The sequence below is a fragment of the Tupaia chinensis genome, unplaced genomic scaffold (assembly GCF_000334495.1).
Source record: "Tupaia chinensis unplaced genomic scaffold, TupChi_1.0 Scaffold000070_1, whole genome shotgun sequence".
Taxonomy (NCBI): domain Eukaryota; kingdom Metazoa; phylum Chordata; class Mammalia; order Scandentia; family Tupaiidae; genus Tupaia; species Tupaia belangeri.
Window position 1 is genome coordinate 1377254 of NW_006159530.1, and position 9072 is coordinate 1386325.

A 9072-nucleotide genomic window follows, 5' to 3' on the forward strand; every position below is an offset into this window, starting at 1 on the left:
TTGGACTTGGCTGCTGGGTATGTGTGCTACATGCCCAGAATCCCAGGAGGACAATGGAAGCAGAGGGATTGTGGTGGTGGTCATCCCTCTGGGGGGAGATTTCTTGCTTTCTCTCTGTCTTCCTCTGTCTCTCTCTGGTGAGCACACATGCCTTAAAGCAAAATAAATAAATAGATAAATTTTTTTAGACGTTTTTACTATAGGGCATGTGTGCTCACTGGAGAGACAGAGATAGAAAGCAAGAAATCATCCCCCAGGGGAGATGGCCATATCAGAATCTCTTCTCCATTCTCCTCTCAGGATTTTGTGCACACGCACACATGCCTGGTGCGAGTTTCAAGCCTCCAGGGCCAGGACATAATCACAGTTGGTCATGCAGGAGTCCAGCAACATAACCATTACACCATACATGGTCCTGACAATAATAATTTTTAAAAAGGTTGCAGAATTAATACATAGAGCAAACCCAAATGTCCACAAACAGATGAATGGATCAAAAAAATATGGCACATATACTCTATAGAATACTATTTAGTCATAAAAAGCAAGACCCTGGCATTTGATCAAAAATGGTTGAATATGGAAGATTGATTGCTAAGTGAAGCAAATCAGACGTCTGATGAAAGATATTGCATTATCTTCATTAATATATACTGACTGTTCACTTCTATGGTAGAGACTAAAAGATTAGAGGACATAAAAGCAGTGAAAATAGTTATGGATGTTGAAGGCAGGGTGTAAGGAGGGTGGGAGAAGTGGAAAATATAAGGAAAGGAAATTGGGGACAAAAAGTAGAGAGGCAAGATATTTGTGGGACACAGAAGTGGTTTATTATATGTATAGTATTCTCAACTGGACTGGTCTGCTGGTCCGAGATGTGTTTCATGTTGGATAAATTCTCTTTACAAGCCAAGTGATATATAGTGATGGAATGTTTAATTTTAAAAAAGTAAGAAATTTTAAAAATTAAAAAAAATAAAAGAAAATAGGACACAGTAGTTTGGCAAGTAATTTAGCTTGATAACACACAGGAACCTTCAAAACAAAAAGAATGTAATGGAAATTTACTCAGATTGTAAGAATTAGAACAATAATTTCTAAGTATAAAAATAAAATCTTCAGGGAAAAAAACTATTGGCATTTGAAATAATAATGTAATTCTTTGTGTAAATTAGTAATTAATAAAGTCAGTTTATGACACCAAAGAGTGACAATTAAAAAGTTAAAATATATGTTTTTACATCTCTTTTGTGATTTCCATTATCTAGAAAAAAATAAAAACAATGCTGGGGCTAGCAGGTGGCATGGTGGTTAAGGGCGCTGGACTCCCACATGGCAGACCATGGTTCGAGTCCTGGACCTAGAAGCTTGTTTCTCACTTTCTCTCTCTCTTTCTCTTTTTCTCTCTCACTCTGTCTCTCCTTGGTCAAATTAAAATAAATAAAGTTAAATAAAATAATTCTTTAAAAAAAAAAGAATTCTTTCGGGGACCAGCAGGTGGTGTGGTGGTTAAGGTGCTAGACACTCCCACATGGCCAACCAGGGTTCGAGTTCTGAATCTGGTGGCTTATTTTCTCACTTCCTCTCTCACTCTCACCCTCTGTCTCTCTCTGGTCAAATTAAAAAAAAATGAATAAATGAATAAAAAAATAAAACCAATAGTTTTTAAAAATTAATAATAGTTTTTAAAATTAAAAAAAATCAAAACAATGCTTTTGAATCTAGAGACAATTCTCAATTATCTATAATTCTGTCATTTTTGCAAGGGCAGGAAACATTTGACAGAAAAATGTAAAGTTCTAAAAAATCGAATTTTAAAAAATTCTGGATCATCCATGTTCTTTGATTTTCCCGAGTCTGCTGCTCGTCTTTTCACTGTTATTCACACTCCTACCACGAGGTGGAGAACAGAGCTGAGAGGTGGAGACGCCTGCCTCCCTTAAACCTCATCACCTGTGAAAGAGGCTTCTCTAAGTTTTGGTTGGTGCTGAGATACAGGGGGAAACGGAAGGTATTAAAATGAATGCCCTGCTGTGCCTGGTCCTCTTTTCTTTTGTCTCCTCATGCCTTGTCATCCTTGTATACCCTTCTTCCTTCCCATTTTTCACCCTAGTGTGCCTTACAACCCTACACAAAACAGTCTCAGATTTAAAAGAAGTGAAGTCTTCTCTAGGAAGAGTTGTAGTGTGGATGGGCTGTGGGCCTAGGTTCTCCCTTCAAATGTTACAGATTCTTCTGTGTGGTCTCGGGAACAGCAATGTAGTAAACCAGTAATGTGGAGCCACAGATAAAAAGGACAAACCCCATAAAGAACAGCAAATAGTGAGAAACAAGCCCGCATCCTGTTGAACTAGTGACGACTTCACACTGCAGCAACAGCCTCACACTTGAGACTTCCTCGAATTCTAGGGGAGGACAGACACCCAAAGATGTCTCTTGAAGTTCCAGATGGAGACTCCCTGCCAATCCACCACCACCTAACCCAGCCACATTGTCATGTGTCTCCTTTGTATAAGAAATTCGCAACCCAATTAGAGGGTAGTGGGAGGAGATGAAATAAATGAAGCCCTAAATCTTGATCCTGGCCTTCCCCTCAGCCTTACACTAGTTCTCATTGACCCCAACAATGGATCAAATACTTTTAGTCTCGCAAGGCAGGTAGATTCTGTTCTCCTTAGTCCCTGTTCTTGTTTGTTCTCGATTCTCTTCCTAGTTGGCTTTCTTTCTTAAGACATAATGCCTTTTGTTAAAGTCCATCTTCTGATGTCCGTATTTTCCCATCTTGTGATCCCCCTCTCCATTCACTGGACTCAGTTTTTGCTCTGGAGGAAAAATAAGTGACTATTTCACAAACTTTAATGAAATGCCTAATATATTCCAAATACTACTCTGAAAATATACCAATGAATAGATCTAAATCAAATATATTTTCATTTTTACACAGAGGAATCCAATAAGAAAGATAATAAAATATGAGGACTCTTCAGAAAGTTTATGGTTAATGCACATTATATGGGGAAAAAACTACAAATGGAGCCAGTATGTGGCATGCTGGTTAAAGTGATGAATTCCCACATGGCCGACTGCACAGTTTGAGTCCCATACCTGGAAGCTTGGAAAACATGCCAGGCGCATTTGCATATGTGATCAAATTCCTGAGAGAAAAATGGAGGAGAAGGGATTATGGCATGGCCATCCCCCCTTGGCAGGGGCCAGCGGAGAATCTTGCTTTCCCTCTCTCTGTTTCTCTGTGTCTCTCTGGTGAGCACATGTATACTATAGCAACAACAACAGCAACAAAACTCCTCTCAAAAGAAATAAAAACTATGCATGTATTTCAAAAACAATTTTTGCACCAGGACAAGTTCAAACTTTATTTCCACTTTTTCATACATTTTTGAAGTACCCTCATATATGCTATGCCAAATGAAAGTGCTGTGGAGAAAAATTAAAGTCAAGCAAGGGGTCCAGGAGGTTCTTGAGAAGTAGAGGACTCCTAATTCAAGTATGGTCAGGAAGAGCTTCACCAATCAATGACATCTGGGCAGAAACCTGAAGCAATGAAAGGCAAGCCAAGTAGATACCTGATAAGAGGCTGTTCTAGGCAGGGGAAACAGCAAGCTTCCTGTTGGATGTATCTGAGAAACAATCAGGAGGCCAGAGTGGATGGGGATAATGGGAGAAGAGGTCGGCTAGGCTGAGGGATCGAAATCCTGTACAACAACTTTATGATCCAGTTTTTTGGGTTTTGACTTTAACTCTGGATGAGATGGAGAGTTTGGAGCAAAAGCATGACCTGGCATAATTCTGCTGTAATGGGACCACCCTGGACAGTGTTGAGAATAGACTGACGGAGAAGCAGCAAGGAGACCAGCTGGCTTGGTTACTCAAATCATCTGGGCAGGAGGTGGTGGAGACTTGGAACAGACTACTAACTGTGAAGGTAGTAAAAGATAATATGCTGGAGGCTGAGTTTATTTATTTATTTATTTATTTATTTTTTGGAGGGGTTTTTACTATAGGGTGCATGTGCTCGCCAGCCAGACAGAGAGAGATAGAGAGATAGAAAGCGAGAAATCACCTCCCCAGGGGGTATGGCCACACCGTAATCCCTTCTCCTCCATTCTCCTCTCGGGATCTTGGGCATGCACACACACGTGCCCGGCGTGAGTTTAAACCACCGGGTCTGGGACTCGAACCGCGGCCGACTACATGGGAGTCCAGCAACATAGCCATTATGCTAACTGCTGTTCCCGAGGCTGAGATTATTTCGAAGATCAGGGAAAAAGAAGAGTCATGGATGACTTGAGGGTTTTTAGTTTGAGTATCTGAAAGGATGGAGTTTCCATTAACTGTGCTGAGGAGGGCTATGGAGAAAGCAAACTGGGGAGAAAGATGAAGAAGAACAAAGATGAAGAGGTTGAAGAGGATTCCCAAGACAGTTCCCGGGGCCAGCTGACACGAGTGGAATTGAGACGTACCCCTGCCCTCGTCCATTCTCCAACGGAGTCCAGGTGTGCAGAGATGCCTGCTCGATGTCCTCTAAGAGCCAATCTCAAATCAAGCTTCACCTAATACATATGCCATCAACTTATGCTGTCCTCACCAGCACACTTCTCACTGAAGTCTTTCCTTCAGCAATCACCTCTTCACCATTCCCATCCTCTCCTGCAGTGATGCTGCCTGGCACCTTCCCTGAAGAGCTTGGGTCATATGGCCTCTTTCAGTTCATCAGATCAACCATATATGATCTTCTCATAATTATCTCCAATCTCAAAGGACTAGCTTTCTCTTTTGCTCTAAGGACAGTCCTTCATCTCTTCTTTCCTTCCTTTCTTTTTCTTTTTCTTTTTCTTTTTCTTTTTCTTCCTTTCTTTTTTTCATCTTCTTTGTCTCCCTCACCAGAATATGACTTATTTGTTCAGGAAATCCTCGTAGTTCTTTACTAGTATTTGTTGAAATAATAAATATGCAAGTGAATGAATGAAAGGATGGTTTTAAGTTATTGGTCTTTCCACCTTTCTAGACTTGGAAACTTACTATCCTTTTCCTAAATACTTTAGTCTCTCTGAACTAAAGTCCAGATCGAATTTTATTAGTCAATAAGGCTAATAATTATAAGACGTATTATGGAATAAGTCTTTCTATGAAAGCACCTACTTTGTAGACAAGGCCTAGTAGGAGATCTATCTGATCTTCTGTTTGGGACTTCTCTACTTTTACTGCCTTTGTCTCTGCGGGGTCATAAGAATAGCACCATGTTTAATAGCTTTCAGGCCCTTCACAACTATGACCTTGTTTTATCCTGACAAAACTAATCAAACACTGTCTTTTCTATCCCTTCAATTTTCTTTTTTTTTTTTTTCTGGGGGGTGGGAGGTCTTTTAATCCCAAAGTAGTTTGAGTGAAAAGGCTTCTCTGTCGAGGTTTGCTATGGTTCTTTTGGAAAGATAACCATGAAGTATAAGGCAGAATCGGAGATAGGGGACAATGATTTTGTACAGTTTCGGTGAAGAACTTTGTTTATCACTACACAATAAGTGCTCTATAAATTTAGTTTCCTTTTCTCAACACAGTGTCTCCTTTCTGTCTGTAGTTTGGCTTTTCATCCCCAGGCCACTCTTTTGGGCCCCGATGCTATAGCTTTTGCTCCAACAGACCTGAAGATCCTGGGATCAGACCCAGGATGTAAGTCAATTGGCCCTGTCAGCCACCTGCTTTCCATGCTGGGGAAAACCCTTCATCTCTCTGTTTTAATCCAAGTTTGGTAGCATATTTCTAGGCTGCTTTGTAGTTTTTTGTTTTGTTTTGAGAGAGAGATTTTTTTTGCTATAGGGTGTGTGCCAGAGAGACAGAGAGACAGAAAGCAAGAAATCCCCAGGAAGGTTGGCCATGGCACGATTCTTTCTTGATTTTCTTCTCAGGATCTTGGGCCCACACACACACACACACACACACACACACACACACACCTGGCATGAATTTTAAGCCATCGGGTCTGGAACTTGAACCACAGTCAACTACGTGGGAGCGCAGCATTGTAACCATTACACCATATGCTGGTCCTGTTTCTGCAGCGCTTTGTGGATTGGTCCTCAGAGTCCATAACTGCTCCAGCATAACAAGAGAAGAAACCAATGCACTAAATTCTAAAGTCCTCCCAATCACTGGAGTTCCCAGCAGCTTTCAGCTCACTGAGGTTTCAAATGGCCATGCAATGTGGACCCACATGGGAAAAGTCCTGGATTTGCATCCCAGCACCTCCCTACGTAGGCTAAGTGCATATGTATCCGTAAGCCAGGTGGCTGAAATTGGTGGAAGATTATAGTGTGAAGATGCTGTTGAGGGTGGGCTCTCTATTTCCCTCTCTCATAGACAAAATAAACTAATTTTTTTCAAATTCAACATCTGGAGATAATAGAATTTCCTTGTGGTTGAGACATCTATCTTTGTCTCCTATACTACACATTACCCTTCTCTACCTCAAGAGCAATAAAGCCTGGATGGGAAAAGGAAGTGTGATTCCGGTCCCTCAGCTATCACAGTAGGACAGAACATCTGTAAGAATCACTAAAGATTGTGGCAGGGAACACAGTTAATCATCTGCAGCATTTTTGCTGTTTACTAAACAGGAGTAATAATAATAATGATTTATCTTTCCTAATGGGCTGAGTCTAAGCACAGAATTATGGAAACAAACAAAAGGGGTAATCTTACTGAGAATCCACCATTGACCAGGCCCTTCATGAGATACTCTACTTTGTTATTTCATCTCATTGTAACTAATTCTTAATTTCATCTTAAAATTAACCAATGAAACGAGGGCCAAGAGAGTTTCTTTAATTGACTGGGAGTCACACTGACAGTAAGTAGTGGAGCTGGGAGTCAAAATCCAGTCAGACTCTGAAGCAAGGGCTTGATCTCTAGACTTACAGAGGAAGTGCCAGTCAGAAGACTTGGCTCAGTTGCTTTCCAAAGTTGTTGCTGACATGGAAGGAGATGTGGAAATTGGAAAGATGAGATATTGACAAACCATCAATTGGTTCACCTTCCTGAGAGTATGTAAGGGAACCAGAAAAAAGACTCCTGAAATAGATATTTATTTATTTATAAAATATTTAATTTAATTTTTTTTTTCAATTCACCAAAGAGAAACAGAGAGAGGGATAGTGAGAAAGCAAACCGCCAGGTCCAGGATTCCAACCATGGTCAGCCACGTGGGAATCCAGTGCCTTAACCACCACACCATCTGCTGGCCCTGAAATAGACATTTAAAGTGCCAGAAAGAAGTATATTATAAGACTTCTCAGGAAACCTCAGGGGACCAAAGTTTCCATAACTGTTACAAGGAGAAGGGGCCAGCTGGTGGCATACTGGCTAAAGTGCTGGACTTCCACATGGCCAACTGTAGTTTGAGTTCTGGACCTGGCAGCTTGAAATTCATGCCAGGCGCATGTATGTGTATGCCCCAAATCCCAGTAGGAGCATGGAGAAGGGACAGTGGCATGGCCAACCCCCTAGGGAGTAATCTCTCGCTATCTCTCTCTGTCTGCCTCTGTCTCTCCGATGAGCAAATGCACCCTATATCAAAAATCTCTCTGAAAAAAAAAAAAAAAAGAAAAAGAAAACTATTACAAGGAGATAGTGCTCAGGAGAGAATAAAGGATACATTAGAAAAGTACCATAATTCCTTACTTTTAGGGACTGCAATCACAAGTGAGTCTCTGGTATTCCTTGGCCTAGAGCAGCCAGGTGGGAAAGTGAAACAAACCTAAGGATCATGACAACAGGAGTGAGGGGAAGTATAGGAAAAGGGAACCTACTGGGTGACCTTGCAAGAAAATGTACAGAAGAGAAAATAAAACTATCAAAGTTATTTTAAAAATATTACTTATAACTAGCAGCAAAATTAAAACTATATGAAAATATCATTTTTCTTATAAAACAGAAAAAACTTAAACAATAATGCTTTATATTGGTATGGATATGGTAAGACATACACTTTGCTGATTGGCGTATAATGTATATGACTAGTCTGCAAAGCAATTTTGCAAGTGAGTCTTCACTAAGACTTTTGTATTCCAAAAGCCCAAGCTCACAAGAGATTGGTATGGATTTCAGACTTGGAAAAAATTCTTTTTAGAAATAGCAAGAAAGTGCACAGATCTGTCCCTCTCCCAGAACCTAAAAGAGTCACGCAGACAGAAACGAGGTACAGCTCAGTGGCAACCAGACAAGATGCCCAATCTACTGATAAGAAGTAGTTCCTTGCCTCTCACTGTGCACTAGATAAGCCACCTCATTTGACAGGGAATTCAGATAAAACCTGAAGAAAAGGAGATGGGGGCAGATTGTCTGGGACAGCACCTCATCAAACTGGAGCTCGATATAAACAAAATTCAATTACTGAAAGACAAAGGACATATTTATTACACACACTGCTTTGTTGGTTGTGATTCCTATTTGCTGTAGCTGTTACTCAGTGAACATTTGTTGAATGAATAAGTGAAAACTAAAAAATTGTAAAAGATCCACATTTGCCCAGGGAGGATGTTCTTGGATGAGGCAGGCCAACTAAGAGGAGCACTAGGGCTGAGCTTCCAGAATTAGGGCCATTAGTGATCCTAGGTCCGGAGGTGGTGAAATGCCTTGGGAGCCCCCTTGATGAGAAACATGGACCAGATTCTATGTTCTTGGGTGCCAGTGGAGAGGTGAGAAGCTTCAACAAGAAAAAGGATCGATTTTAGCTTCAGGTAAGATATACAAACGCAGTTAGCATGGACCCTGGAAGAGTAGGTCCTCCGTAATTAAGTTTAACACCTCTAGCTCTCAGACCTTTTTCTTCGAACCGAATTCACCCAATTAACTCTAGGCTCCGCCCCCGGACCCGCCTCCTTCAGCCGGTGGGCGGGGCTCTTCCTCCATTTCCGGTTTCTGGGCCCCGAGTGCACCTCGGCTTCCGGTGTCATGGCGGCTTGAGGTCCCGGGAGTCGGCGAGGCGGCTGCAGGCCCCTCCCTGCGGAGCCGCTGGGCCGGCGGGCGGGGGTGTGACCGCGGGGCCCTCCGCCCGCC